This window comes from Pseudophryne corroboree, chromosome 5 (genome assembly GCF_028390025.1).
Source record: "Pseudophryne corroboree isolate aPseCor3 chromosome 5, aPseCor3.hap2, whole genome shotgun sequence".
Lineage (NCBI taxonomy): Eukaryota > Metazoa > Chordata > Amphibia > Anura > Myobatrachidae > Pseudophryne > Pseudophryne corroboree.
In genome coordinates, this window is record NC_086448.1 from 757607464 (window position 1) to 757635357 (window position 27894).

Sequence of the window (27894 nt, forward strand, 5' to 3'; positions counted from 1 at the left end):
GCGCTCGGGTTAACCGAGCAAGGCGGGAAGATCCGAGTCGCTCGGACCCGTGAAAAAAAACATGAAGTTCGGGCGGGTTCGGATTCCGAGGAACCGAACCCGCTCATCTCTAGGTACAACTGCATTTTTTAGGACACTGGTGAGTCTTTTTCTGAGGTCTGTGCAGAGCCGGATTAAGGGGGGAGCCCAGGGGACACATTACCCTGGGCCCCCCAAATTTAAGGGCCCCCCGTGCCTGCTGTGAAGCACTGGCAGTTTTGCATCATTTTTTTTTTTTTTTATGAAGTTCAGCAAACTGTTTCAGAGACGGAGACAGCCTTATCTCCATCTCTGCACCCGGCGGGACCACCCACAGGCACTAACGAGCTGCCGAGAACTCTCCTCACAGAGAGCTCTGATCAGCAGAGCTCTCTGTACTGGACACATGAGTCACAGTGGAAGGAGCTGCTGAGCATGTGCAGCAGCAGCAGCAGCTCCTGTGCGTAACTAACTCAGTCAGAATCTCCTTCTCCTCTCTTAAATTGGTTAGTGCTGTGTGTGTGTGTTTCTGTGGATATGCTGTTTATTTGTAGGTATGGTGTGTGTGTGTGTGTGTGTGTGTGTGTGTGTGTGTGTGTGTGTGTGTTTGTAGGTGTGTATGCATGCTGATTGTGTGTATGTGTGTGTGTTTGTAGGTGTGTAGTGTGTGTGTGTGTGTGTGTGTGTGTGTGTGTGTATGCATGCTGATTGTGTGTGTGTGTGTGTGTTTGTAGGTGTGTAGTGTGTGTGTGTATGTACTGTATGCATGCTGTGTGTGTGTGTGTGTGTGTGTGTGTGTGTGTGTGTGTGTGTGTTTGTAGGTGTGTAGTGTGTGTGTATGCATGCTGATTGTGGTGCGTGTGTGTATGTATGTATGTACTGTATGTGTGTGGATGTTTTGTGTGGCTGTATGCTGTGTGGATGTAGGTATACTGTGTGTGTATGTTAACAGTTTTCTTCTTGTAGTACTATAGGGTTTAAGATTAGTTGATATACTTCATTTTGTGACAGGCAGATTATACAATCCTGCACTGTTGTAACCATCAGCTTGCCTATCCCTAGACGCAAGCAGATCATGCCCCCACATAATACTATCACCACCTACTGTGTGACAGGTTTGCGGTGACCCTGTGCCTCGCAGACTAGCCACAACGTCCAATCCTCTGAGTCTAGCTGAGCACTACAGTGTGATATATTGTTTTTTTACAGTGTATACATACGCAAATTTTCTGTTGAATAATATGTGCTATATGTTGTTACTGCCTCTAACAGCTGTCTTCTTATACTTTTATCTATCCTATATATATATATATATATATATATATATATATACGTGCACACACATGTAAGGTACATCCCCTTCCTATATACACTATATTTAGTCCTGGGGCCCCCCTTGTCTAAAGTACCCCGGGCCCCCTGGAGCCTTAATCCGGCCCTGGGTCTGTGTACATTTTCGGTATCGCCTGCCTAGAGAAATGGAACCTAGATGGTATTTGGTACCGGGGACACAGTACCTCAATCAAGTCTATAGTTGGCTCTGCAGTAATGATGGATACCGGAACCACGTTTCTCACCGCCCAGGATGCCAAGGCCTCAGTTATCCGCTTTGCAGCAGGATGACTGCTGTGATATTTCATCTTCCTCGCAAAGGACTGTTGGACAGTCAATTGCTTGGTGGAAGTAGTAAAAATGGTCTTACGACTTCCCCTCTGGGATGACCATCGACTCCCAGCAGCAACAACAGCAGCGCCAGCAGCAGTAGGCGTTACACTCAAGGATGCATCGGAGGAATCCCAGGCAGGAGAGGACTCGTCAGAATTGCCAGTGACATGGCCTGCAGGACTATTGGCATTCCTGGGGAAGGAGGAAATTGACACTGAGGGAGTTGGTGGGGTGGTTTGCGTGAGCTTGGTTACAAGAGGAAGGGATTTACTGGTCAGTGGACTGCTTCCGCTGTCGCCCAAAGTTTTTGAACTTGTCACTGACTTATGATGAATGCGCTGCAGGTGACGTATAAGGGAGGATGTTCCGAGGTGGTTAACGTCCTTACCCCTACTTATTACAGCTTGACAAAGGCAACACACGGCTTGACACCTGTTGTCCGCATTTGTGTTGAAATACTTCCACACCGAAGAGCTGATTTTTTTGGTATTTTCACCAGGCATGTCAATGGCCATATTCCTCCCACGGACAGCAGGTGTCTCCCCGGGTGCCTGACTTAAACAAACCACCTCACCATCAGAATCCTCCTTGTCAATTTCCTCCCCAGCGCCAGCAACACCCATATCCTCCTCATCCTGGTGTACTTCAACACTGACATCTTCAATCTGACTATCAGGAACTGGACTGCGGGTGCTCCTTCCAGCACTTGCAGGGGGCGTGCAAATGGTGGAAGGCGCATGCTCTTCACGTCCAGTGTTGGGAAGGTGAGGCATCGCAACCGACACAATTGGACTCTCCTTGTGGATTTGTGATTTCGAAGAACGCACAGTTCTTTGCTGTGCTTTTGCCAGCTTAAGTCTTTTCATTTTTCTAGCGAGAGGCTGAGTGCTTCCATCCTCATGTGAAGCTGAACCACTAGCCATGAACATAGGCCAGGGCCTCAGCCGTTCCTTGCCACTCCGTGTGGTAAATGGCATATTGGCAAGTTTACGCTTCTCCTCCGACGATTTTATTTTAGATTTTTGAGTCCTTTTTTTACTGATATTTTGTGTTTTGGATTTTACATGCTCTGTACTATGACATTGGGCATCGGCCTTGGCAGACGACGTTGATGGAATTTCATCGTCTCGGCCATGACTAGTGGCAGCAGCTTCAGCACGAGGTGGAAGTGGATCTTGATCTTTCCCTATTTTTGGAACCTCAACATTTTTGTTCTCCATATTTTAATAGGCACAACTAAAAGGCACCTCAGGTAAACAATGGAGATGGATGGATACTAGTATACTTATGGATGACGAGTGACTGACGACACAGAGGTAGCTACAGCCGTGGACTACCGTCTTGCGTCTGCTAGTATAGAGATGATAAAGATGATAGAGATGAACAAAAAAAAATATAACACTACTGCAGGTAAATATTTATATAATATAATGAATGACGGACCTGCTGGACACTGTCAGCAGAATGCGTTTATAGAATAAAAAAAAAAACACCACAGGAGTGTTTAACTTTTTCAGGCAGACAATATACTGGTGGTCACTGGTCAGTCACACTGGCAGCAAAAGTGTGCACTGTACTCCTGCTATAACTGCACCCCAGTCTCCCCCACAATTCAGCTGTGTGAGCAGTGAGCACTCAGCACAGTCAGATATACATATAGATGATATTATCATGCAGCACACTGAGGCTGAGTACAGATATGGTATGTGACTGTGTATCGTTTTTTTTCAGGCAGAGAACGGATTATATTAAATAATAAATAAAACTGGTGGTGGTCACTAGTAACTACAGCAAAACTCTGCACTCTGAGTACTCCCTAATGCTCCCCAAAATTACTAAGTAATCAACTCAAGTGTCTCTATCTATTCTAACAGAGAGGACGCCAGCCACGTCCTCTCCCTATCAATCTCAATGCACGTGTGAAAATGGCGGCGACGCGCGGCTCCTTATATAGAATCCGAGTCTCGCGATAGAATACGAGCCTCGCGAGAATCCGACAGCGGGATGATGATGTTCGGGCGCGCTCGGGTTAGCCGAGCAAGGCGGGAAGATCCGAGTCTGCCTCGGACCCGTGTAAAAAGGCTGAAGTTCGGGGGGGTTCGGATTCCGAGGAACCGAACCCGCTCATCTCTAGTTTGTGCAAGGGCCTCCGAATTGCCTCTTTTTCCTGCCAGTATACGTACGGACTGTCTGACGTGCCTACTTGGATGCAGTCACTCATATAATCCTCCACCATTCTTTCAATGATGAGAGAATCATATGCAGTGACAGTAGACGACATGTCAGTAATCGTTGGCAGGTCCTTCAGTCCGGACCAGATATCAGCACTCGCTCCAGACTGCCCTGCATCACCGCCAGCGGGTGGGCTCGGAATTCTTAGCCTTTTCCTCGCAGCCCCAGTTGCGGGAGAATGTGAAGGAGGAGCTGTTGACGGGTCACGTTCCGCTTGACTTGACAATTTTCTCACCAGCAGGTCTTTGAACCTCTGCAGACTTGTGTCTGCCGGAAAGAGAGATACAACGTAGGTTTTAAATCGAGGATTGAGCACGGTGGCCAAAATGTAGTGCTCTGATTTCAACAGATTGACCACCCGTGAATCCTGGTTAAGCGAATTAAGAGCTCCATCCACAAGTCCCACATGCCTAGCGGAATCGCTCTGTTTTAGCTCCTCCTTCAATCTCTCCAGCTTCTTCTGCAAAAGCCTGATGAGGGGAATGACCTGACTCAGGCTGGCAGTGTCTGAACTGACTTCACGTGTGGCAAGTTCAAAGGGTTGCAGAACCTTGCACAACGTTGAAATCATTCTCCACTGCGCTTGAGTCAGGTGCATTCCCCCTCCTTTGCCTATATCGTAGGTAGCTGTATAGGCTTGAATGGCCTTTTGCTGCTCCTCAATCCTCTGAAGCATATAGAGGGTTGAATTCCACCTCGTTACCACCTCTTGCTTCAGATGATGGCAGGGCAGGTTCAGGAGTGTTTGCTGGTGCTCCAGTCTTCGGCTGAATGCCGAAAGTGACCCGCAATTCTTCAGGCCACCGACAGCATCTCTTGCATGCCCCTGTCGTTTTTTTAAATAATTCTGCACCACCAAATTCAATGTATGTGCAAAACATGGGACGTGCTGGAATTTGCCCAGATGTAATGCATGCACAATATTGGTGGCGTTGTCCGATGTCACAAATCCCCAGGAGAGTCCAATTGGGGTAAGCCATTCTGCGATGATGCTCCTCAGTTTCCGTAGGAAGTGGTCAGCTGTGTGCCTTTTATGGAAAGCGGTGATACAAAGCGTAGCCTGCCTAGGAACGAGTTGGCGTTTGCGAGATGCTGCTGCTGGTGCCGCCGCTGCTGTTCTTGCTGCGGGAGGCAATACATCTACCCAGTGGGCTTTCACAGTCATATAGTCCTAAGTCTGCCCTGCTCCACTTGCCCACATGTCCGTGGTTAAGTGGACATTGGGTACAACTGCATTTTTTAGGACACTGGTGACTCTTTTTCTGACGTCTGTGTACATTTTCGGTATCGCCTGCCTAGAGAAATGGAACCTAGATGGTATTTGGTACCGGGGACACAGTACCTCAATCAATTCTCTAGTTCCCTGTGAATTAACGGTGGATACCAGAAACACGTTTCTCACCACCCAGGCTGCCAAGGCCTGAGTTATCCGCTTTGCAGCAGGATGACTGCTGTGATATTTCATCTTCCTCGCAAAGGACTGTTGGACAGTCAATTGCTTACTGGAAGTTGTACAAGTGGTCTTTCGACTTCCCCTCTGGGATGACGATCGACTCCCAGCAGCAACAACAGCAGCGCCAGCAGCAGTAGGCGTTACACTCAAGGATGCATCGGATGAATCCCAGGCAGGAGAGGACTCGTCAGACTTGACAGTGACATGGCCTGCAGGACTATTGGCTTTCCTGTCTAAGGAGGAAATTGACACTGAGGGAGTTGGTGGTGTGGTTTGCAGGAGCTTGGTTACAAGAGGAAGGGATTTAGTTGGCAGTGGACTGCTTCCGCTGTCACCCAAAGTTTTTGAACTTGTCAATGACTTCTGATGAATGCGCTCCAGGTGACGTATAAGGGAGGATGTTCCTAGGTGGTTAACATCCTTACCCCTACTTATTACAGCTTGACAAAGGCAACACACGGCTTGACACCTGTTGTCCGCATTTCTGTTGAAATAATTCCACACCGAAGAGGTGATTTTTTTTGTATTTTGACCAGGCATGTCAATGGCCATATTCGTCCCACGGACAACAGGTGTCTCCCCGGGTGCCTGACTTAAACAAACCACCTCACCATCAGAATCCTCCTTGTCAATTTCCTCCCCAGCACCAGCAACACCCATATACTCATCCTGGTGTACTTCAACAGTGACATCTTCAATTTGACTATCAGGAACTGGACTGCGGGTGTTCCTTCCAGCACTTGCAGGGGGCGTGCAAATGGTGGAAGGCACCACCTCTTCCCGTCCAGTGTTGGGAAGGTATGGCATCACAACCGACACAATTGGACTCTCCTTGGGGATTTGTGATTTAGAAGAACGCAGTTCTTTGCTGTGCTTTTGCCATCTTAACTCTTTTAAGTTTTCTAGCAGGAGGACGAGTGCTTCCATCCTCATGTGAAGCTGAACCACTAGCCATGAACATAGGCCAGGCCCTCAGCCGTTCCTTGCCACTCCGTGTCGTAAATGACACATTGGCAAGTTTACGCTTCTCCTCAGACGATTTTGATTTAGATTTTTGGGTCATTTTACTGAGCTTTATTTTTTTGGATTTTACATGCTCTCTACTATGACATTGGGCATCGGCCTTTGCAGACGACGTTGATGGCATTTCATCGTCTCGGCCATGACTAGTGGCAGCAGCTTCAGCACGAGGTGGAAGTGGATCTTGATCTTTCCCTATTTTACCCTCCACATTTTTGTTCTCCATTTTTTAATGTGTGGAATTATATGCCAGTAATATATCAATAGCAATGGCCTACTACTATATATACTGCGCACAACTGAAATGCACCACATTTATGGATGGATAGTATACTTGACGACACAGAGGTAGGTAGAGCAGTGGCCTACTGTACCGTACTGCTATATATTATATACTGGTGGTCAGCAAACTGTGCAAAACTGAAATGCACCACAGGTATGGATGGATAGTATACTTGACGACACAGAGGTAGGTAGAGCAGTGGCCTACTGTACCGTACTGCTATATATTATATACTGGTGGTCAGCATACTGTGCAAAACTGAAATGCACCACAGGTATGGATGGATAGTATACTTGACGACACAGAGGTAGGTAGAGCAGTGGCCTACTGTACCGTACTGCTATATATTATATACTGGTGGTCAGCAAACTGTGCAAAACTGAAATGCTCCACAGGTATGGCTGGATAGTATACTTGACGACACAGAGGTAGGTAGAGCAGTGGCCTCCTGTACTGTACTGCTATTTTTTATATACTGGTGGTCAGCAAACTGTGCAAAACTGAAATGCACCACAGGTATGGATGGATAGTATACTTGACAACACAGAGGTAGGTAGAGCAGTGGCCTACTGTACCGTACTGCTATATATTATATACTGGTGGTCAGCAAACTGTGCAAAACTGAAATGCACCACAGGTATGGATGGATAGTATACTTGACGACACAGAGGTAGGTAGAGCAGTGGCCTTCTGTACCGTACTGCTATATATTATATACTGGTGGTCAGCAAACTGTGCAAAACTGAAATGCACCACAGGTATGGATGGATAGTATACTTGACGACACAGAGGTAGGTAGAGCAGTGGCCTACTGTACCGTACTGCTATATATTATATACTGGTGGTCAGAAAACTGTGCAAAACTGAAATGCACGACAGGTATGAATGGATAGTATACTTGACGACACAGAGGTAGGTAGAGCAGTGGCCTTCTGTACCGTACTGCTATATATTATATACTGGTGGTCATCAAACTGTGCAAAACTGAAATGCACCACAGGTATGGATGGATAGTATACTTGACGACACAGAGGTAGGTAGAGCAGTGGCCTACTGTACCGTACTGCTATATATTATATACTGGTGGTCAGCAAACTGTGCAAAACTGAAATGCACCACAGGTATGGATGGGATAGTATACTTGACGACACAGAGGTAGAGCAGTGGACTACTGTACCGTACTGCTATATGTATAGTTATACTGGTGGTCAGCAAAATTCTGCACTGTCCTCCTACTATATATTACAATGCAGCACAGATATGGAGCGTTTTTCAGGCAGAGAATGTATAATACTGGTGGTCACTGGTCAGCACCCGTCGGACCCGTGCAAAAAAAGGTGAAGTTCGGGCGGGTTCGGATCCCGAGGATCCGAACCCGCTCATCACTAGTGATAACTTACACACTCTCTCTGCTTTCTGGCATCCCTCAAATATGGAATGATCATTGTGCCCTATATGATATGCCTTCTTAGTAAATTACAAACAAGCATGATAATCACTTTCCACACATTTTGGCTTTGCTGACTGTCCCCTTAATGTTTTGTTATCAGCACCAGCAGTCTCACACCACTCCCCTTCTCTCTTCTGATCTTTTTCAGCAGCTGTCATTTTGTCATCTTTCCTGTAAGTAAAATTAAACAGTCTCTGTGGCAGAAAACTCAGCGTTTATCGTGAATGCAGTCCTAACTGAGTGAGGGTTGTTTTAGAATCACTGGGCCTAGTACAGAGCTAAAGGCAGCGGTTCTCAAACTGTGTGCCATAGCTCCCTGGGGTTTCTCAGGACACTTGCAGGGGTGCCTCGGATTGGTGGTCCAGGACCAATTAAAATTATGATCAGTGCATACCTCCCAACATGACCCTCTCCAAGAGGGACAGAATGCTCTGCTTCTGGACTTCCCTCTTAATTTATGATTGTCTGCACCTATGTTGAACAGGTTAATGGATAAGAAAGGTGTTTCAGCACAGGTGATGGCAATCATAAATTAAGAGGAAAGTCCAGGAGCAGAGCATTCTGTCCAGGGTCGGACTGGCCCACAGGGGTACCAGGGAAACCACCGGTAGGCCCCACTGCTTGAGGGCCCACTCCTTCCTCTATGGATCAGGTTCCAGACTGTGCACTTGTATTATACATGATGGATATGTTGCATTACACTGCACAAGTCTATTGTGTATTTCAAGACTCTGTGGAGGCTGGCCACACTCCCTTTGTAGGCTGGCCACCCCCCTAAGTATGGGCCCCTATAACTGCATTTTCCTGGTGGGCCCTTCATGCCCCAGTCTGACACTGCCCCTGCCCTGGAGTGTCAGAATTTGTTTCATGGCACCCCTAGGCCAAAGTTTCTTATTGAGAAATTCAGAAAAAAATATGTTAAATTAAGCATTAATAATTTGAATTGGTCCATTAATAATTTGAATTGGCCCTGGACCACCAGGCTACAGCACCACTGCAAGGCCCCCCCCCTTTTCCCGAGGCACCCCAGGGTGTCACAGCCCCCAGTTTGGAAACTACTGCCATAATAAACTTTCTTTTTAAGTACATGTAATACATCTTAGATCTCAGTTCCTATAAGGTTGTAAATCCTTGTATACAGTAAACTACACATATTTGAAAATCCTACACCAGGCACAAGTAGTCATTCAGATGCGTTGGGTATGGATGACCGGCGGTCGGGATCCTGGCGGTCAGCATACCAATGTTATGATCCCGGATGCCAGAATGCCGGCAGGGGGCCGAGGACTATTCCCACTCGTGGGTGTCTATGACATCCCATTTAGATGAGAGTTTTATTATTATTATCCTATTTGTATGTAAAAAGTGTTGAAAGGGGAGAGCGCTACTGCGCAGATTCTATACTGTTCCTCCAGGGAGGCTTCACTCCCAGGGCCTAATTCAGACCTCATCGCTAGCAGCCGATTTTTGCAGCACTGCGATCAGATAGTCGCCGCCCATAGGGCAGTGTATTTTAGCTGTGCAAGTGTGTGAACGCATGTGTAGCAGAACTGTACAAACAGATTTTGTGCAGTGTCTGCGCAGCCTAGGACTTACTCAGCCGCTGCAATCGCTTCAGCCTGTTTAGGACCGGAATTGACGTCAGACACCTGCCCTGAAATTGCTTGGACACGCCTGCGTTTTTCCAGACACTCCCAGAAAACGGTCAGTTGACACCCACAAACGCCTGTTCTCTGTCAATCTCCTTGCGAATGCCCGTGCGAATGGATCCTTCACATAAACCGATCACTGAGCGGCGATCCGCTTTGTACCCTTGCTACGCACCTGAGAATTGCAGTGCATGTGCATGTGTAGTTTAGACCTGATCGCGCACTGTACGAAAACGCAGCCTAGCGATCAGGTCTGATTTACCCCCGTACCAAGATGGCTGCTATCCTAAATACTGCACATAAGTGCGGCACCGACTTGACAATGGGGGTAATTCTGAGTTGATCGCAGCAGCAAGTTTGTTAGCAATTGGGCAAAACCATGTGCACTGCAGGTGGGGCAGATATAACATTTGCAGAGAGAGTTAGATTTGGGTGGGTTATTTTGTTTCTGTGCAGGGTAAACACTGGCTGCTTTATTTTTGCACTGCAGTTTAGATTTCAGTTTGAACACACCCCACCCAAATCTAACGCTCTCTGCACATGTTATATCTATCCCCCCCTGCAGTGCACATGGTTTTGCCCAACTGCTAACAAAATTGCTGCTGCGATCAACTCAGAATTAGGCCCAATGGGGGTTATTCCGAGTTGATCGTAGCTCTGTTAAATTTAACACAGCTACAATCATCCACGCTGACATGCGGGGAGACGCCCAGCACAAGGCTAGCCCGCCCCGCATGTCAGTCCCTGCTCTGTCGCTGAAGTACAAAAGCATTGCACAGCGGCGATGCTTTTGTACTTCAGAAGTAGCTCCCGGCCAGCGCAGCTTTTGCGCGCTGGCCGGGAGCTACTCGTCACTGCCCGGCTTGCAGCGGCTGCGTGTGACGTCATGCAGCCGCAGCGGCCCGCCTCCCGCATGGTCCGGCCATGCCTGCGTTGGCCGGACCACGCCCACAAAACGCCGGCCAAACGCTGTGCCATCCCCTCCAGCCCAGCGACTGCCTCTGCCTGTCAATCAGGCAGAGGCGATTGCTAGGCAATGACAGCCGTCGGCTGTCAGCCATGCGCCGGCGCACTGCGGCAACGGCACATGCGCAGTTCTGACCTGATCGTTGCGCTGCGATAAACTGCAGCGAGCGATCAGGTCAGAATGACCCCCTATGTCTTAGAGCATCACAGTGGGAGACAGAGACCTGAGATTATCAGAGATAGACCACACTTCCAGTGATCCTGCACTATCTGTTGCATACACTCATCAGCTGGGGAGCCGAATGACACCCCTCTCGCCTCAACCTCCGCTCAGTAAGAACCAGTGTGTAACAGTGATTATGTGGGATTCATATAAATATTTTATGCAATTCACAATATGAGCTTCAGAGTGTTGGAGAATTATTATACATTTTTATTTTTTATGTTTTGATCAGATATTTTTTTTTTTCTAAATTATTTAAAAATGTAACTGGACCCTCTTTTGTTATTTTCCCCTCAGCTCACTATAAAATTGTTATAAAGGAGAAAATTATCTAAAAGCAATTATAGAGTGAGACCATTTTCTTACTGTGTAAGCTGCAGAACTAGGTGTCCTGTTAGTTGCTTTCCTTTGTACCCTTGTATGCCTTACTGCCATGTTTTGCTTATCGCACAGTATAACCTATGTAGTGCACCCAACATGGCTGCCTCGCCTGGTACTCTCATGTGTAGGATAAACATTACATGGTTCTGAACTCTCTTAATATATTTGTTTCCCCAAATGTGTGTCATTTCTTCACCTTTTGAGTAGAGATGAGCGGGTTCGGTTTCTCTGAATCCGAACCCGCCAGAACTTCATGTTTTTTTTCACGGGTCCGAGCGACTCGGATCTTCCCGCCTTGCTCGGTTAACCCGAGCGCGCCCGAACGTCATCATGACGCTGTCGGATTCTCGCGAGGCTCGGATTCTATCGCGAGACTCGGATTCTATATAAGGAGCCGCGCGTCGCCGCCATTTTCACACGTGCATTGAGATTGATAGGGAGAGGACGTGGCTGGCGTCCTCTCCGTTTAGAATTAGAATAGATTAGAGAGACACTTGATTTACTAATTTTGGGGAGCATTAGGAGTACTCAGTAGTGTACAGTGCAGAGTTTTGCTGATAGTGACCAGTGACCACCACTTTTATTTATAATCCGTTCTCTGCCTGAAAAAAGCGATACACAGCACACAGTGACTCAGTCACATACCATATCTGTGTGCACTGCTCAGGCTCAGGCCAGTGTGCTGCATCATCTATATATATTATATATCTGTCTGACTGCTCAGCTCACACAGCTTATAATTGTGGGGGAGACTGGGGAGCACTACTGCAGTGCCAGTTATAGGTTATAGCAGGAGCCAGGAGTACATAATATTATATTAAAATTAAACAGTGCACACTTTTGCTGCAGGAGTGCCACTGCCAGTGTGACTAGTGACCAGTGACCTGACCACCAGTATATAATATTAGTAGTATACTATCTCTTTATCAACCAGTCTATATTAGCAGCAGACACAGTACAGTGCGGTAGTTCACGGCTGTGGCTACCTCTGTGTCGGCACTCGGCAGCCCGTCCATAATTGTATATACCAGTGACCTAACCGTGGTTTTTTTTTCTTTCTTTATACATACATACTAGTTACGAGTATACTATCTCTTTATCAACCAGTCTATATATTAGCAGCAGACACAGTACAGTGCGGTAGTTCACGGCTGTGGCTACCTCTGTGTCGGCACTCGGCAGCCCGTCCATAATTGTATATACCACCTAACCGTGGTTTTTTTTTCTTTCTTTATACATACATACTAGTTACGAGTATACTATCTCTTTATCAACCAGTCTATATATTAGCAGCAGACACAGTACAGTGCGGTAGTTCACGGCTGTGGCTACCTCTGTGTCGGCACTCGGCAGCCCGTCCATAATTGTATATACCACCTAACCGTGGTTTTTTTTTCTTTCTTTATACATACATACTAGTTACGAGTATACTATCTCTTTATCAACCAGTCTATATATTAGCAGCAGACACAGTACAGTGCGGTAGTTCACGGCTGTGGCTACCTCTGTGTCGGCACTCGGCAGCCCGTCCATAATTGTATATACCACCTAACCGTGTTTTTTTTTTCTTTCTTTATACATACATACTAGTTACGAGTATACTATCTCTTTATCAACCAGTCTATATATTAGCAGCAGACACAGTACAGTGCGGTAGTTCACGGCTGTGGCTACCTCTGTGTCGGCACTCGGCAGCCCGTCCATAATTGTATATACCACCTAACCGTGGTTTTTTTTTCTTTCTTTATACATACATACTAGTTACGAGTATACTATCTCTTTATCAACCAGTCTATATATTAGCAGCAGACACAGTACAGTGCGGTAGTTCACGGCTGTGGCTACCTCTGTGTCGGCACTCGGCAGCCCGTCCATAATTGTATATACCACCTAACCGTGTTTTTTTTTTCTTTCTTTATACATACATACTAGTTACGAGTATACTATCTCTTTATCAACCAGTCTATATATTAGCAGCAGACACAGTACAGTGCGGTAGTTCACGGCTGTGGCTACCTCTGTGTCGGCACTCGGCAGCCCGTCCATAATTGTATATACCACCTAACCGTGGTTTTTTTTTCTTTCTTTATACATACATACTAGTTACGAGTATACTATCTCTTTATCAACCAGTCTATATATTAGCAGCAGACACAGTACAGTGCGGTAGTTCACGGCTGTGGCTACCTCTGTGTCGGCACTCGGCAGCCCGTCCATAATTGTATATACCACCTAACCGTGGTTTTTTTTTCTTTCTTTATACATACATACTAGTTACGAGTATACTATCTCTTTATCAACCAGTCTATATATTAGCAGCAGACACAGTACAGTGCGGTAGTTCACGGCTGTGGCTACCTCTGTGTCGGCACTCGGCAGCCCGTCCATAATTGTATATACCACCTAACCGTGGTTTTTTTTCTTTCTTTATACATACATACTAGTTACGAGTATACTATCTCTTTATCAACCAGTCTATATATTAGCAGCAGACACAGTACAGTGCGGTAGTTCACGGCTGTGGCTACCTCTGTGTCGGCACTCGGCAGCCCGTCCATAATTGTATACTAGTATCCAATCCATCCATCTCCATTGTTTACCTGAGGTGCCTTTTAGTTGTGCCTATTAAAATATGGAGAACAAAAATGTTGAGGTTCCAAAATTAGGGAAAGATCAAGATCCACTTCCACCTCGTGCTGAAGCTGCTGCCACTAGTCATGGCCGAGACGATGAAATGCCAGCAACGTCGTCTGCCAAGGCCGATGCCCAATGGCATAGTACAGAGCATGTCAAAACCAAAACACCAAATATCAGTAAAAAAAGGACTCCAAAACCTAAAATAAAATTGTCGGAGGAGAAGCGTAAACTTGCCAATATGCCATTTACCACACGGAGTGGCAAGGAACGGCTGAGGCCCTGGCCTATGTTCATGGCTAGTGGTTCAGCTTCACATGAGGATGGAAGCACTCAGCCTCTCGCTAGAAAACTGAAAAGACTCAAGCTGGCAAAAGCACCGCAAAGAACTGTGCGTTCTTTGAAATCCCAAATCCACAAGGAGAGTCCAATTGTGTCGGTTGCGATGCCTGACCTTCCCAACACTGGACGTGAAGAGCATGCGCCTTCCACCATTTGCACGCCCCCTGCAAGTGCTGGAAGGAGCACCCGCAGTCCAGTTCCTGATAGTCAGATTGAAGATGTCAGTGTTGAAGTACACCAGGATGAGGAGGATATGGGTGTTGCTGGCGCTGGGGAGGAAATTGACCAGGAGGATTCTGATGGTGAGGTGGTTTGTTTAAGTCAGGCACCCGGGGAGACACCTGTTGTCCGTGGGAGGAATATGGCCGTTGACATGCCAGGTGAAAATACCAAAAAAATCAGCTCTTCGGTGTGGAGGTATTTCACCAGAAATGCGGACAACAGGTGTCAAGCCGTGTGTTCCCTTTGTCAAGCTGTAATAAGTAGGGGTAAGGACGTTAACCACCTCGGAACATCCTCCCTTATACGTCACCTGCAGCGCATTCATAATAAGTCAGTGACAAGTTCAAAAACTTTGGGTGACAGCGGAAGCAGTCCACTGACCAGTAAATCCCTTCCTCTTGTAACCAAGCTCACGCAAACCACCCCACCAACTCCCTCAGTGTCAATTTCCTCCTTCCCCAGGAATGCCAATAGTCCTGCAGGCCATGTCACTGGCAATTCTGACGAGTCCTCTCCTGCCTGGGATTCCTCCGATGCATCCTTGCGTGTAACGCCTACTGCTGCTGGCGCTGCTGTTGTTGCCGCTGGGAGTCGATGGTCATCCCAGAGGGGAAGTCGTAAGCCCACTTGTACTACTTCCAGTAAGCAATTGACTGTTCAACAGTCCTTTGCGAGGAAGATGAAATATCACAGCAGTCATCCTACTGCAAAGCGGATAACTGAGGCCTTGGCATCCTGGGTGGTGAGAAACGTGGTTCCGGTATCCATCATTACTGCAGAGCCAACTAGAGACTTGTTGGAGGTACTGTGTCCCCGGTACCAAATACCATCTAGGTTCCATTTCTCTAGGCAGGCGATACCGAAAATGTACACAGACCTCAGAAAAAGAGTCACCAGTGTCCTAAAAAATGCAGCTGTACCCAATGTCCACTTAACCACGGACATGTGGACAAGTGGAGCAGGGCAGGGTCAGGACTATATGACTGTGACAGCCCACTGGGTAGATGTATGGACTCCCGCCGCAAGAACAGCAGCGGCGGCACCAGTAGCAGCATCTCGCAAACGCCAACTCTTTCCTAGGCAGGCTACGCTTTGTATCACCGCTTTCCAGAATACGCACACAGCTGAAAACCTCTTACGGCAACTGAGGAAGATCATCGCGGAATGGCTTACCCCAATTGGACTCTCCTGTGGATTTGTGGCATCGGACAACGCCAGCAATATTGTGTGTGCATTAAATCTGGGCCAATTCCAGCACGTCCCATGTTTTGCACATACCTTGAATTTGGTGGTGCAGAATTTTAAAAAAAACGACAGGGGCGTGCAAGAGATGCTGTCGGTGGCCAGAAGAATTGCGGGACACTTTCGGCGTACAGGCACCACGTACAGAAAACTGGAGCACCACCAAAAACTACTGAACCTGCCCTGCCATCATCTGAAGCAAGAAGTGGTAACGAGGTGGAATTCAACCCTCTATATGCTTCAGAGGTTGGAGGAGCAGCAAAAGGCCATTCAAGCCTATACAATTGAGCACGATATAGTAGGTGGAATGCACCTGTCTCAAGTGCAGTGGAGAATGATTTCAACGTTGTGCAAGGTTCTGATGCCCTTTGAACTTGCCACACGTGAAGTCAGTTCAGACACTGCCAGCCTGAGTCAGGTCATTCCCCTCATCAGGCTTTTGCAGAAGAAGCTGGAGGCATTGAAGGAGGAGCTAACACGGAGCGATTCCGCTAGGCATGTGGGACTTGTGGATGCAGCCCTTAATTCGCTTAACAAGGATTCACGGGTGGTCAATCTGTTGAAATCAGAGCACTACATTTTGGCCACCGTGCTCGATCCTAGATTTAAAGCCTACCTTGGATCTCTCTTTCCGGCAGACACAGGTCTGCTGGGGTTGAAAGACCTGCTGGTGACAAAATTGTCAAGTCAAGCGGAACGCGACCTGTCAACATCTCCTCCTTCACATTCTCCCGCAACTGGGGGTGCGAGGAAAAGGCTCAGAATTCCGAGCCCACCCGCTGGCGGTGATGCAGGGCAGTCTGGAGCGACTGCTGATGCTGACATCTGGTCCGGACTGAAGGACCTGACAACGATTACGGACATGTCGTCTACTGTCACTGCATATGATTCTCTCAACATTGATAGAATGGTGGAGGATTATATGAGTGACCGCATCCAAGTAGGCACGTCACACAGTCCGTACTTATACTGGCAGGAAAAAGAGGAAATTTGGAGGCCCTTGCACAAACTGGCTTTATTCTACCTAAGTTGCCCTCCCACAAGTGTGTACTCCGAAAGAGTGTTTAGTGCCGCCGCTCACCTTGTCAGCAATCGGCGTACGAGGTTACATCCAGAAAATGTGGAGAAGATGATGTTCATTAAAATGAATTATAATCAATTCCTCCGCGGAGACATTGACCAGCAGCAATTGCCTCCACAAAGTACACAGGGAGCTGAGATGGTGGATTCCAGTGGGGACGAATTGATAATCTGTGAGGAGGGGGATGTACACGGTGATATATCGGAGGGTGAAGATGAGGTGGACATCTTGCCTCTGTAGAGCCAGTTTGTGCAAGGAGAGATTAATTGCTTCTTTTTTGGGGGGGGTCCAAACCAACCCGTCATATCAGTCACAGTCGTGTGGCAGACCCTGTCACTGAAATGATGGGTTGGTTAAAGTGTGCATGTCCTGTTTTGTTTATACAACATAAGGGTGGGTGGGAGGGCCCAAGGACAATTCCATCTTGCACCTCTTTTTTCTTTTCTTTTTCTTTGCATCATGTGCTGATTGGGGAGGGTTTTTTGGAAGGGACATCCTGCGTGACACTGCAGTGCCACTCCTAGATGGGCCCGGTGTTTGTGTCGGCCACTAGGGTCGCTAATCTTACTCACACAGTCAGCTACCTCATTGCGCCTCTTTTTTTCTTTGCGTCATGTGCTGTTTGGGGAGGGTTTTTTGGAAGGGACATCCTGCGTGACACTGCAGTGCCACTCCTAGATGGGCCCGGTGTTTGTGTCGGCCACTAGGGTCGCTAATCTTACTCACACAGTCAGCTACCTCATTGCGCCTCTTTTTTTCTTTGCGTCATGTGCTGTTTGGGGAGGGTTTTTTGGAAGGGACATCCTGCGTGACACTGCAGTGCCACTCCTAGATGGGCCCGGTGTTTGTGTCGGCCACTAGGGTCGCTAATCTTACTCACACAGCTACCTCATTGCGCCTCTTTTTTTCTTTGCGTCATGTGCTGTTTGGGGAGGGTTTTTTGGAAGGGCCATCCTGCGTGACACTGCAGTGCCACTCCTAGATGGGCCCGGTGTTTGTGTCGGCCACTAGGGTCGCTAATCTTACTCACACAGCTACCTCATTGCGCCTCTTTTTTTCTTTGCGTCATGTGCTGTTTGGGGAGGGTTTTTTGGAAGGGACATCCTGCGTGACACTGCAGTGCCACTCCTAGATGGGCCCGGTGTTTGTGTCGGCCACTAGGGTCGCTTATCTTACTCACACAGCGACCTCGGTGCAAATTTTAGGACTAAAAATAATATTGTGAGGTGTGAGGTATTCAGAATAGACTGAAAATGAGTGTAAATTATGGTTTTTGAGGTTAATAATACTTTGGGATCAAAATGACCCCCAAATTCTATGATTTAAGCTGTTTTTTAGTGTTTTTGGAAAAAAACACCCGAATCCAAAACACACCCGAATCCGACAAAAAAAATTCGGTGAGGTTTTGCCAAAACGCGTTCGAACCCAAAACACGGCCGCGGAACCGAACCCAAAACCAAAACACAAAACCCGAAAAATTTCAGGCGCTCATCTCTACTTTTGAGACGATTTATTAATAAATACAACTTCAAGCAAAATATATTTAAAAAATAAATGTCTATTTTTTTTTAAAGTAAAATTTAGTCTGTTTTTGTTCTTCTTTTTGTTCGTCTTTTTCTTATGATGATGATGATAATGATGATGGTGATTATTATTATTTTGTAATTATTAATATTATTATTTACTCTGCATTCTAAAATAGGGAATTTCGGACGAAGATTGGTCAAGTAATCTTACAAACTTGTCTTATAAGAGGAACAAGATGGCTGGAGCCTCATGCCTCATGAAGAGTCATCCTTTAGCACTCAGGAGAGGAAAAAACCCCTTGTGGAGGAAACCTCTGGGGACCCATGGCTGAAGGACTGCCCGTACCTCTAGGCATTAAGAGACTATGCAGAGTTTGCCCAGACCACCCGCCCACCTATTAGCCTTGCCTAATCCAGTCATCCCTTCTGTCGCCTCAAATCTGCTATTTTGACCTATTTACCCGGCAGGAGAAAAACGCACCTACACGTCAATGGTGAGAGAGTGAAAAAAGAGAGCAAGAGAAGAATTGGAGTAAGGGGCGGGGGAGGGGGACAGTCATAACCACCATAGCATTCATTTCTGACGCTAACAGGGATTACAGCTGTACAAATGTAGCCAATCTCGTCATGGCTACATCATACCACGATTGCGCCTTGTTAGGAGCGACCGCACCGCGTACATCTGGACATCTAAGACGTGTGTGTGCCCCATACGCATGGATGGGAGCAGCAAATGCCGCAGCTCGGCACAGCTAGGCACAGGCGCGCATAGCTGTGTTGACGGCGCACGTTTGCCTCAGATGTAGCCATGATCAGCATGGCTACATCTGTATATAGTGTTGAGTAAAAACAAAAGTAATGATTAAAGCACAATATAATTCTCTTCAGTGGCGGAACTAGCGAGCGGTGGGCCCAGGTGCGACAAAATGCTTTGCCGCCCCCCCCCCCCCCCCCCCACACACACACATCCCATCCAAGTCCACCCCCTTACCCCTGGAGAGGATCTGGTGAGGGGGACCTGCTCAGGGCCAGAGAGATGGATACCTAGCAACAGTGCCGTAACTAGACATTTTAGCACTGTGTGCAAGAAACGGCATCGGAGCCCCACCCCTGCATGCAAAACAGGGGCTGTGCGCGCCGTAGGCGCGCGCAAAAATACATAGTGGCGTGGCTTCGTGGGGAAGGGGTGTGGCCACAAAATAATACCTATTCATAAAACGGTGCACAGTAGTCTCCATTATTCAAATTACGCCGCACAGTAGCACCACTACACCAGGTAGAGACCCTTTTACACCTTACAGCGGACAGATTCCTCTTTTTACACATTACGGCAGACAGCGTCCCCTTTTTACACATTACGGCAGACAGCGTCCCCCTTTTTACACATTACGGCAGACAGCGTGCACTTTTTACACATAACGGCAGACAGCGTCCCCTATTTACTCATAATGGCAGACAGCGTGCCCTTGTTACACATAGCGGCAGACAGCGTACACTTTTTACACATAACGGCAGACAGCGTCCCCCTTTTTACACATTACGGCAGACAGCGTCCCCTTTTTACACATTAACGGCAGACAGCGTACACTTTTTACACATAACGGCAGACAGCGTCCCCTTTTTACACATTACGGCAGATAGCGTGCCCTTGTTACACATTACGGCAGACAGCGTTCCCCTTTTTACACATTACGGCAGGCAGATTCCCCCTTTTTACACATAGCAGCAGGCAGATTCCCCATTTTTACACATAGCGGCAAGCAGTCCCCCATTTTTACACATTGCAGCAGGCAGATTCCCCCTTTTTACACATTGCGACAGGCAGATTCCCCATTTTTACACATTGCGGCAGGCAGATTCCCCATTTTTACACATAGCGGCAGGCAGTCCCCCATTTTTACACATAGCGGCAAGCAGATTCCCCCTTTTTACACATTGCGGCAGGCAGATTCCCCCTTTTTACACATAGCGGCAGGCAGTCCCCCATTTTTACACATAGCGGCAAGCAGATTCCCCCTTTTTACACATTGCGGCAGGCAGATTCCCCCTTTTTACACATTGCGGCAGGCAGATTCCCCCATTTTTACACATTGCGGCAGGCAGATTCCCCCTTTTTACACATTGCGACAGGCAGATTCCCCATTTTTACACATTGCGGCAGGCAGATTCCCCATTTTTACACATAGCGGCAGGCAGTCCCCCATTTTTACACATAGCGGCAAGCAGATTCCCCCTTTTTACACATTGCGGCAGGCAGATTCCCCCTTTTTACACATAGCGGCAGACAGTCCCCCATTTTTACACATAGCTGCAAGCAGATTCCCCCTTTTTACACATTGCGGCAGGCAGTCCCCCATTTTTACACATTGCGGCAGGCAGTCGAAAGAAAGAAAGAAAGAAAGAAAGAAAGAAAGAAAGAAAGAAAGAATGAATGAATTATACTTACCCTCTCCGCTGGCTCAGGCTCCTCGGTGCAGCTTGATGATTCCCGGGCAGGAGAGAAGGAGGATGAGGGAGGTGGAGGAGGGAGCCGCAGCAGCGCTGTGTTATTGGTGGAGGCGCTGCTGCCCCTCTGCTTCACTATAGGCTGTTCTCGGAAGACAGCCTATAGTGAAGCAGAGGGGCAGCAGCAGCAGCGCCTCCACCAGTAACAAAGCCCTGCTGCGGCTCCCTCCTCCACCTCCTTCCCCCGTACCGCTGCTCCTCTCCTCTCCGGGCGGCTGTGTGCTGCGGGCAGCGGTTGCCCGCAGCGCACAGCGGCATGTAATAAGTCAGTTTGACTCATTACATGCTTTAGGCCCCTGGACAGAGGCGGGTCCCAGTGCAACGCACTGGTTGAACTGGCGGTAGTTCCGCCTCTGATTCTCTTACATCTCTGCACATTAATAAAAATGGATCAGCCGGCAATACTGGCATACTGGGATTTAGGCAGGCAGAGAGAGAGTAAAGGATTTCATTAGCAATGTTATAGGCTCACCAAACAACTCCAAGGAGATGTCATAGGTGCGGCTGCACATAAAGGATTTACCTGTAATTAGGAACATTATAGGCCCATCTAGACAGCGCGATTCGAATTTCTCCAATGGCCCATTTGCAGCCACTTGTGGTTGTTAAGTAACGGCACTGTCCCAGTAGGTGTGAGATTTTGTTTTTATCCAATACTATGTTATGCCCAAGGTCATAAGTCATATATTATACTAGTCATGCTAAAAGTCTGCAGACGTTTCAAACTAAGCTGCCCTTATCTTTGTCCAGTCACTAACCTTCTGCCAGTGTGCTATGCCATCCCAGGCCTCTAAAGGCATATGTGAGAGACAGCAACAGCACAGCACTGATATAGGCAGTTGTCATTATGACATCAGCATGACCTCACACACCCCACCAGACCGGCCAAGACTGGTTATTTCTGGTTTGAGGCCCCTGTTATCTTTTACATGACTAGCGTAAGGGAAATGTGATTTCACTTATTGTTAAAAAGTATTACATTAATTTTTATTGCTAGCATTTGCCCGCAGTTTTGCTCGCTTACTGGCATCTAGATTGTACACATGGGGCCTGATTCAGGTTGGATCGCAATCGCAATAAGTGATCCAACCGCAAAAATTGCTAAGAGGATGCGGGCTCATGCGCAGGGCCCATCCTGGGCATGCGCCCGCATTTTCTGTGGCGACCCTCAATTAGGCAGAGATGTTTGCGGGGCGGGGCCGAGGCTTAAAAACGGGGGCGGCAATGGAGAAACAGGGGGGCGTGGTCAGGGCAGCTGCGTGACATCACACACAGCCGCTGTGATCACAAAATGGAGGCAGGCCTCCTGTGGGCACAGCCAGGCTGCGCCTGCAGGAGGCTACCCCATTTTTTACAATCATGCTGAAATTGCAGTGTGACCGCAATTTCAGCGTGGTCAAGACGGGAAGGCGGCATGCTGGGCGGCCTTGACTTGCGATGGGCGGCCCCCAGCATGCTACTTAGCAGAATTAGCAGTCCTTACTGAATTAGGCCCATTGATCACAAAATTTATTTGTAAACAATATTTGCAGTTTTTCTTCAGGGACTAACAGCTTGGGGCTACTAACACATGGTTAAGCCACATAAAGCTTCCCATGGGTCAGTGGCATCACAACGGGGGTGCAGCCCGCACCCAAGTGTCACCCGCCAAGGGGTGACACCAAAGTGCTGGCTCCTCTTCAGTCACAGGAGCCATGTGTTGCACTGTGACATTATGTGCAGCACCCATCTCCTGTCACTGTGCAGCAGCCAGCACCGCACACACACTAGTCCCCGGGTGCAGCCCGCAACACCCGGGACACCTAGAGCGACAAAATGGAGATTCTGGCCATGAGACCACGCCATACTTACCGATATTTTAACTCTCCTCTCCGGGAGATGACCGGAGAGGAGAAGCAGGTGGGCGGTGATGAGGGAGGAGCCAAGCTGATTACATCAGCAGGCCCCGCCCACCCACCGGGAAAAGACGGTAATTGGATGAAATTTAGTTAGGGGCGGGGCTAAAATGACGCGATTAGCATCTGATCGCGTCATTAGGCTCCGCCCCCCCGCTGGGTCCGTGATTTTATGGTGTTATTCTCCCTATTCTGCCCACTTCACTAGGAAGTGGGCAGAATGCGGGAGGGGTGCCCACTCTTCCGGGGGCTGCGGGGGACTACCCGAAAACCGGGTGTCTCCCGCAGAATCCGGGAGAGTAGGTAAGTATGGACCACGCCCCTACCTACGAGACCACGTCCCCTTTGCCATAAACACAGTCTCACCTGCACCACATCCCATTAGAATCTCTGCCTCAATTAGGTTCCTTTGCAGAGCAGTCACATTAAGTCATACTTGCCTACCCTCCCTCATTCTGCAGGAGACTGCCTGAAATAGCAGCAATCTCCCTGACTCCCTGAATAGTCCAGCAATCTCCATGATTGCACCTTAACCCCATTATGAAGCTGTTACATTCTTGGGGGGGGGGGGGGGGGGGGAATAAATCATAGACACATACATTCAAATGGGTTCATCAGTGCCATTTCCCTGTAGTGGTTATAAGACACAATGATCCCTATGGCTACATGCATTTTAAATAACGTTTCTCGTGGACACTTTCAGTATATGGTAAAATATGAGTGTCTTTTCTTCAACAAGTAGATCTTACTAACTTTGGGGCTCATTTACATTTGGATGTCAGTCATGTTTATGACACGCCTCTCAGATGTAGCAATCTCCCTGAAATGCTTTTTCCAAAGCAGGCTGATATGGGGTAAATACTGGCTGCTTTATTTGACTAATGCAATTTAGATTTCAGTTTAAAGTTTAAACACACCCCACCCAAATCTTACTCTCTCTGCACATGTTACATCTGCCACCCCTGCAGTGCACATGGGGGGTCATTCCGACCTGATTGCACGCTGACGTTTTTCGCAGCGCATTGATCAGGTCACTACTGTGCATGCGTATGCACCGCAATGCGCAGGCATGTCGTACGGGTGCAAAGCGGATCATTGCTGGATGATGGATTTAACGAAGAATCCATTTGCACAGCCGATCGCAAGGAGATTGACAAGAAGAAGGCGTTTATGGGTGTCAACTGACCGTTTTCTGGGAGTGTTTGGTAAAACGCAGGTGTGTCCAACCGTTTGCAGGGCGGGTGTCTGATGTTAATTCCGGGACCAGACAAGTTAAAGTGATCGCAAGGGCTGAGTAAGTTCAGGCCTACTCAGAAACTGCACAAAATGTTTTTTGCAGAGCTCGGCTGCACAGGCGTTCCCACACTTGCAAAGCAAAAATACACTCCCCAGTGGGCGGTGACTATGCGTTAGCACGGCTGCTAAAAACAGCTAGCGAGCGATCAACTCGGAATGACCCCCCATGGTTTGCCCATTAGAGAAAAAGTTTGTTGTTGCAATCAGGTGTGAATTAGGCCCAAAGATTGGCAATGATTTCAAGTCCCATAGATAGTGAAATTTGTAACTTATTGGCAGAACTGACAACATTGGCGTAAGTGTGATGAGGGCCTTCCAAACCATGAAGAGGTCCCCCTATAATAGTGGAAACTTCCTCCAACCTGCCTAGTGCAAGTCTGAATTCCCTAGGCTGGATTGGAATTGCGAAGAACTAGATTCCCCTCCCCCTTTAATGAGAATCAGTCTGAGTTGATAGCACTTCCCAAACATGCTAGTGGCAAATAAAATGGTGAATAATAACAACACTATGCTGACTAAGCTATGGCTGGTTCCCACCCCATGCCTCTGGTCTCCCTGTTATAGTGAGAACTTCTCAGCCTGGCTTAGTATGGTGCTGTTTGAAGCTTTTGTGTGAGAAACCCATTCTGTATGTCCCCGAGTATCAGACTATGGAGGTGATTCAGATCTGATCGTATATGTGCTAAATTTAGCACATTTACGATCAGTTTCTCAGACATGCGGAGGGACGCCGCCCAGCACAGGGCTAGACCGTCCCGCATGTCTGGCTCTACCCCCCCCCCCCCCTGCACAGGTTACTGCGGGTGAATTCTACAAAAGGAATTCAGACTGCGATTGCTGCCGCTGCAGCGATCCAGTCTGAATTACCCCATACTTACCTACTTTGAATGTCTCCTCTCCGGGAGAAGACCGGAGAGGAGACGCTGCAGAAGACTTCAGGGGGCGGGACCGGGCTGTGACATCATCAAGACCCGCCGCCACATCCGGAAAATGCTGTGATTCGCAGGTCTGTGTGAAAGGGGCAGGGCTAAAATTACGTCATTTTAACCCCTTCCCCACTCCACGGTCCCGCGAACTCAGGAACCCGCGAACTCTCCATCCTGCCCGCATCACTAGGATGCGAGCAGGATGCGGGAGACCTGCCTACTCTTCCGGGGGTGCGGGGGGCTACCCCAAAAAACGGGAGCCTCCCGCAGCTTCCGGGAGAGTAGGAAAGTATGAATTATGAATTATGCTTATTTTTCTGTCTTATTTTCATACTTCTTTTAGACGTCAGTCATCACCATCATCATCAAGTTGATGGTTTATGATGGTGACTGTTGTATCTACTATGCAGCCGCACTAAAATGCGCATAAAGTTCATAAGAAACATGCACCAGAAAATACGCAGGTAAGGTACCAAGGAAATTATACATCCTTTATTGTACCTGTATGTTTCAGCAAAAATTACAATTGTAAATGAAACCCATAGTAACTAAACAAAAACCAGAACTCGACCTGCCAACTGAATTATTTTTACCATTACTCCACCTACTGGTGCCAAGAGGTAGTGGTTGCATAGTAAGTTGCCCTTCTAAGGCTGTGGCAGATATAGGGCCCAATTCAGACCTAATCGCAGCAGCAACTTGGGCCCTCATTCTGAGTTGTTCGCTCGCTAGCTGTTTTTAGCAGCAGTGCAAACGCTAGGCCGCCGCCCTCTGGGAGTGTATCTTAGCTTAGCAGAAGTGCGAACAAAAGGATCGCAGCGCTGCTACAAAAAAAGATTGTGCAGATTCAGAGTAGCTCAAGACTTACTCCTAGCTAGCGATCACTTCAGTCTGTTTAGTTCCTGTTTTGACGTCACAAACACGCCCTGCGTTCGGCCAGCCACTCCCCCGTTTCCTCAGACACTCCTGCGTTTTTATCGGGCACGCCTGCGTTTTTCCACACACTCCCCGAAAACGGGCAGTTCCCGCCCAGAAACACCCACTTCCTGTCAATCACTCACCGATAAGCAGTGCAACTGAAAAGCGTCGCTAGAGCTTGTGTGAAACTGCATAGTTTTGTGTGAAAGTACGTCGAGCGTGCGCACTGCACACCATACGCATACGCAGAAATGCCGCTTTTTCACTTAATCGCCGCACTGCGAGTGAAAGCAGCTAGCGAACAACTCGGAATGACCGTCTTTGTTAGCAAATGGGCAAAACCATGTGCACTGCAGGGGTTGGGGGGGCAGATGTAACATGTGCAGAGAGAGTTAGATTTGGGTGGGGTGTGTTCAAACTCAAATCTAAATTGCAGTGTAAAAATAAAGCAGCCAGTATTTACCCTACACAGAAACAATTTAACCCACCCAATTCTAACTCTCTCTGCACATGTTATATCTCCCCCCCGCAGTGCACATGGTTTTGCCCATTTGCTAACAAATTTGCTGCTGTGATCAGGTCTGAATTAGGCCCTTAGACAACCTCTGGTACTCCAGCTGCTGTGCAACTTGTCTTGCCACAGTTTTAGCATTCCCTAACAGCATGGCTTGCTGGGATGTGTAGTTCCACAGCTGCTGGAGAGCCACAGGTTGCCTTTCCCTGGGCTGTTTGTTAAGGCTATCTATTTATCTTATAACATTCACAATAAATGGGTAAGAGACACAGTACGCAATTGGCGTATGGGGTACCGTAAGGGTACGCACTTAGCGTAGCATACGCTCGGCCGTGATCGAGACGCACATGCGACACGCTCGCTCACAGCTTAATGCGTGGTGTCGAGCACGCTATAGGCGGCCGACTACCGTAATGCTACGCTACCAGCGTAGCGGACGCTCGAGTCCACGAGGAGAACACGAGCGGCGCAGACGCTCACGGGATGACAATCAGTAAACCTTGAATGTAACACACAGAAAGGATACTCTTATACTGTAAACCTTGTACTGAAATACTGTAGCGATGTAACGCTGCTTAACCTTGTTAATGCTAAAGCTGCTTGAGCGTTTGAGACGCTCCTATTACCCTCTGCAATGTAATGAACACACGATACCTTGCTAAGGTTCCAACATCTTTACTAACAAGCTTTTAGTTATATCGAAAAGGGGAAACAGTTTACAAGTCATACACTACAAGCTAACATATAACTCTAACAGAATATCTAGACAGAAATATACAATTGCGTCACAATCTTATACAATAACGGAGAGGGAGAGAGTATGGCCAATACAAACAGAGAACAAGTTGATTACAGAGAATTACTTACACACACTGGGGAATGATCGCTGCGCAGCTTCTGGTACCAGCTCCGAGTTAGTCAATATGAAAACCGTTTGTGGAGAGTGAGAGAGCTGCCCAGGCTGGCTGATCTTATATACACTGAGTACAGTACACTACAAAGGGACCTATAATCTCATTGTTCATTGGACACAGGAATGTCTCCCTGCATCATAACAAAAGGTCATAGGTTAGTTTGAACAGGTGGGCTGCGACTATATCAAACTGCTCAGGTGGGAGGGAATCTGAAGATTCCCGCCGCATGGGTAATGAATCGCAAATATAGTAAATGTCCAGAAAATACTAATGGCCATAACTATACGCAGGAGCGACTAATCTTTACCTAACCAGCACCGGATTGTTTCTAATAAAATGTTCTTTAGTTAGGTACCAGACACAGCTGTTCAAACCCTGTCTGACCCTTCGTACCATACAAAGAGGAATTCCTCTGTCCAGCGACCATTTACATTAAACAAACTTACAGTCATTATTAAGGGGAACATTATCTATAAAACATACTATTTGGTTTTATTATTTAACGATTGAGTCGCCCGCTAGACGCACACAAACTCTAC

General features: G+C 47.7%; 1 long non-coding RNA gene across 1 annotated transcript in view; it reads left to right on the plus strand.

Moving 5' to 3' along the window:
- Window positions 1-440: 440 nt before the first annotated feature.
- The window catches only part of LOC134929419 (uncharacterized), a 73920-nt gene continuing 46466 nt past the window's right edge, over window positions 441-27894 (plus strand). The window contains exons 1-2 of the long non-coding RNA XR_010178553.1: window positions 441-524; window positions 18564-18881. This is a non-coding gene — a long non-coding RNA (uncharacterized LOC134929419). The remainder of the gene's footprint in view (window positions 525-18563; window positions 18882-27894) is intronic.